At 44.6% G+C, this 5,006-nt stretch overlaps 1 non-coding gene across 1 annotated transcript; it reads left to right on the top strand.

The window, feature by feature from the left end:
* Positions 1–300: 300 nt before the first annotated feature.
* On the top strand, positions 301–374 carry trnan-auu (transfer RNA asparagine (anticodon AUU)). The gene has a single exon. It is a non-coding gene; the product is annotated as a tRNA-Asn (tRNA).
* Positions 375–5,006: the final 4,632 nt, after the last annotated feature.

Here is a 5,006-nt window from a genome sequence, read left to right on the forward strand (position 1 = left end):
GTGGTGGTGAGACGCCTCCTTGAACCGCTGCAGTCAGTGTGACGAATGTTCTCCCACAGTGCTACTCAGTAACAGACAAAGCACCGGTGGGCGCGCCGGTTGCAGGAGAGCTGGTTGGCGGTGATATCGATGCTGTGAGCGAGACCAGACCGTTTCCATGTTTCCACAAACAATGTCCCATCCTTTATTTCTGGGAAAGTAACACTGATCGTGGTCAATTTCATTTCTGTGGCTGCAACATGTAACTTTGGCTCGGTGACACGCTGCTTTAGTGTATCTTGCAAGAAAAAGAACCGCATGGTCTCTGTGGCGCAATCGGTCAGCGCTTTCGGTAATTAACCGAAAAGTTGGTAGTTCGAGCCCACCCAGAGACGAAAGTTGCATCTTTTTTTCCCACTTTCGGATTCATTGCCTCATTCTGGAAGCCCTCAAGCCGGTGTCAGGTTTTAATTCCTGATTTCCAGTAACTGGGAGCACTTAAATGGCTCCGATCTCCGAAACTCTTTTCAAGTTTTCTGATGTGTGATTTGGCTGCAAGAAAACACTCTGTGAACAATGTGATCTGAGCATGCCTGATTCGCCATAATTTACACTGCCGTCGGATATCAGGCACATGAAAAAAACAGTGAAATGTTTGTTTCGGCGCGATGCTCTGGGATTCCCTGCCTGACCATCTCCACCGATCCTTCTCTGCAGCCTTCCGAAATACAGCGCAGTAAATGTATCCCTGGGAAATGAGCTCCTGGACAGTAATACGGAAATTAGTTTGGCTGAGGGGTTATATCCCGAACACGGAGTATCAGGTGTTAGGTTTCCGGAGTGTAGTGGTTATCATGTTCACATAACACGCGAGAAGTCCCCGGTCCAAAACCGGCGAAGAACATTTTGAAACGTAGCTCCCATTAACAATGAGTAAATATTTAATGATTCACACAGCTGATTCAATGTGAACAAAGTCCATATCTCCCAGCCCTGTTGTTGCAGTCCGCTGGGAGCAGGCGATTTAAGCGAGGGTGATATTGGGGGTGAAGGCTGCTTCCAATACTGTCTCACACCCGGTGGGACCTGGCGGAGATTTGATAAGCCCTATCTATTCAACCAATAAATGAAACGGTGTTTGAGAAACATTCATATGCACAATAACATCCAGGACCCTGTCTTCAGAGTGCGTGGCGCAAAGGTCTGACTCCAGATCAAAAGGCTGCGTGTTCGAAAAAAGACGCGAAAAGCAGAGACATGTTTTGTTTTCAACACGGCTGGTGAAATGGCCGGACTATCATAAATTAGGGGTCGCATTTGAAACACTTAAAGGAGACTACCTAAAAATCACTTGGTGCAAATTTAAAATCACGGTTGCTATTCATTTCGGTCTGAAAGAAATAACAATAAACGCGTCAGTCAGCGCCAGCGGTGAGATGGTGTCGATCTTGTTTGCTGCGAAGTTCACCGCTGGGCTAAAACTGACGATGTCCAATGGACGCGAGTCCACTCAATGTGAAGGATGAGCTCATAACCAACAGGTCCCGTCAACGTCAAACACCTCCTTTCTTGTTCAATCGAGGGAGCAGAGGCGTGTACATCATCAGACGCCAGCAACTTTAAGAAATGGATCAGATAAAGGCACAAATGCAAGTTCCAAATCTTTTCAATGCAAAGTTATTTCACTTTATTTAAAGTGCCGTGAGGCTGAAAACGGGTCCCAGATGATTGGCGTTCACTCTTAACGTGTTTTCCAGTGTTTGTCCATCAGGTTTGCAATTCAATTTGTATTGGATATTGAAGATATTTCAGGATGATTGCACAACATACCATGTGTAAAGCAACCATCTTGATAACTTCAATCATCACACACTCTACAGCGACGCTGCAGAGACCCCAGCACCCCTTTCAATATTGTTTTTCTTAACTCACAGTTTTCAAAAGGGAATTGGATAAACGCTTGGATGGAAACATTTTCTGGTCTATGGCGAAACAGCAGGCGAGTGGTACTAACTGGACAGCTCTTTCAGAGACCTGGCACAGGCACGATGGGCCGAATGGCATCCGAATGGCGCTGTCTTATTCTATGATTCAATTAATAGTTCAATTTCCGCCTTTCACTGAGCCTCCCTAAATGGAGCGCAGTAATTGTGTCCCTGTGAAATGAGCTCCTGAACAGTAATACGGAAATTAGCGTGGCTGAGCTGTTTGAAACTCTGGTTAGGCTCCGAACAGGAAATTTGCTCTCTAAGTTTGATTAGCTTATCAATTATCTCCCCCCTTTCCACCTTAAATGTCTTTACATATTTTTTGATCTCTTCTTCTACTGTCACGCCCACAATACCAGTCTCCCTGGTAAATACTGAAGCAAAGTGATCATTTAATATTTCTGCCATTTCGCTGTCATTGCCTGTGAGTTTGTCGTGTGTATCCCTTCGTGACCCTATTCCTATCCTAAACTTTCTTTGGCTGTTGATGTGTCTAGAATTCTTTGTTTTTTTGGTATTCCTTTTTGCCTTTCTAATAGTTCTTTAGACTTCTTTCCCAGTCTTTTCACATTCCCCTCTCTCCTTTATTGTCCAGTGTGTGCCTTTTTCTTTAGTTTCAATTTTGCCCTTGTTTCTTTATTCACTCCTGGTGTGTCATTTCTGGCTAGTCTGTTCTTGCTTTTTAGTGGGATATATTTCTCCTGGACTCTATTGATCACCGTTTTAAATGTTTCCCACTGCTGTTCTATTTCTTTGTCCAGGTCATTAATATGTCAAACATTTCACCGTTGGAAAATTCTCAAGTCACATATCCATGACAAAGCCAGTTGCTTTTGTGGGATGAGGAAATCAACTTGGCAGAAAAATCAGCTGCAGCCCAATCCACAAATAAAATATTTACACATCTTAGTAAAAATGTGCACTGTCAGAAGTGGGATTTGAATCCACGCCTCCGGAAGAGGCAGTGACCTAAACGCAGCGCCTTAGACAGCTTGGCCATCCTGACTACCGATTTTGTGTTTCATTCTGTATCATTTCTGCACCGTTGGCCAGTGAAAGCAGCATAAAATTTTAAAATGGCATTCGTTCAATGTGGGGATCGAACCCACGACGCTGGAGTTCAGAATTTCATGCTTTACCGATTGAGCTAGCCGGGCCGAAGCGCTTCCAACCGCGTTATCTTTTATTGCAGCAAGCAAGAGAAAGAATCAATTTCAAATTATTCGAATCAGTTCTGAGGGAGAGAATAAAATGTCACTTCGAAAGGCACGGACCAATCAAGGACAGTCAGCAAGGATTTGTTCTGGGGAGGTCGTGTCTGACGAACCTGATTGAATTTTTCGAGGAGGTGACAAGAAGGATCGATGAGGATAGCGCAATTGATGTAGTCTACATGGATTTTAGCAAGGCTTTTGAAAAGTTCCAACCTGGCAGATTGGTCAAAAAAGTAAAGGCCCCTGGGATCCAAGGGAATGTGGCTTGTTGGATGCAAAATTGGTTCAGTGGCAGGAAGCAAAGGGTAATGGTCGATGGGTGTTTTTGTGGTTGGAAGGCTGTTTCCAGTGGGGTGCCGCAGGGCTCGGTACTTGTTCATTTGCTTTTTGTGGTATACATTAACGATTTGGACCTCAACTTAGGGGGCATGATTGAAAAATTTGCGGGTGACACAAAAATAGGCCATATGTTTGATAGCGAGGAGGAAAGCTCCAGACTGTGGTGGTTCAGGCTATTTTCTGATAACAAGGCACTCAATCCATCTATAAACGAATTTTGAACGAATACGTGTGTTTGACCCAGCACAGGCACGATGGGCCGAATAATAACCTCTTGTGGACTAATATAATACGATGATACCAAGTGTTATCAGACGGAAAAGCAACACATTCCAAATAAGAGCAGAGAGAGGAAACTAGTCTGACAGCATAACAGCACGGTGAGATATTGTATTTGAGAAGGATGAGGAGGGATAGTTTATCATGGTGGTAGTCACATACGGTATCATTTGTGACTTTGATCAGGACCATTTCATGCTGCGACAGAGGTGGAAACCAAATTGGATAGATTAAGCCCGGGCGCGGCCCCATGGTGCGGGGTGAGACGGAGGGGGGCGGGTGGAATCAGCATATAAGTTTAAAACGGTACTCGCCCAACGTGGGGCTCAAACCCACTACCCTGAGAGTTTTTAAAGATAAGGGGGAGCAGCCACTGTCTGTGTCTCTTGCTGCAATGGAAAGAACACATTCCAAGTACGAGTAGAGAGAGCACACCATTCAGCTACCCATTGTGTGACATACTATGCCATCGGTTTCCGTAGTGTAGCGGTTATCACGTTTGCTTTACACGCGAAAAGTCCCCGGTTCGATCCCGGGCAGCAGCATTATGTTGGAACTTGGTCTCCACAAGCATCCAGATCGATTTTCTTCTCATGCCGAAAAGGGAGACAGTGGCTGTTCCCTTATTCTTTGTAAGCTGCATCTTTTACTTCACTTCATTAAACAGATAATTTTGAGTGAGAGAAAACTGATCCACAGTGACGCTCTTTTCAAGTTTTATTCCCTTCTAATCTGGATATATTGGCTTTGGACAGAGTGGCTTTTGAAAGGAATTGGTCGGGTGGGATCTACAAACCTTTTCCAACGGTGGGGAATAAGGGAAGCGAACCAACCATCCACCAAGTTCTCCCGAATTCTCCGGTTCAATGGGAAACCGACCAACAAAAGCCCTTTCATTGACCGTGGAGGTTCAGACAATTTTCTGATAACAAAGCGCTCAATCTATTTCTCTTGTCTATTTCCCGATGTTTCCGGATACTGTCTGCGTCTCTGCCCTGTGTTTATCTCACTATGTGTCCACCTGCAGGGTGGTTTTTGAACGAAGACGTGTGTTTGTCTTCTGTTCTTTACATTAAATAAATGAGGTCATCAGGTGCTTCCCTCCCGACCAGAGGCAGACTTTCGAGCAGGGTTCTGTTTATTGTGAAGACGCAAAGAAAAATTGAATTGCGGAATTGTTCAAACCGGCTCTCAGGGAAAAAAACTG

Source organism: Heptranchias perlo, unplaced genomic scaffold (genome assembly GCF_035084215.1).
Source record: "Heptranchias perlo isolate sHepPer1 unplaced genomic scaffold, sHepPer1.hap1 HAP1_SCAFFOLD_55, whole genome shotgun sequence".
NCBI classification, from domain to species: Eukaryota; Metazoa; Chordata; class Chondrichthyes; order Hexanchiformes; family Hexanchidae; genus Heptranchias; species Heptranchias perlo.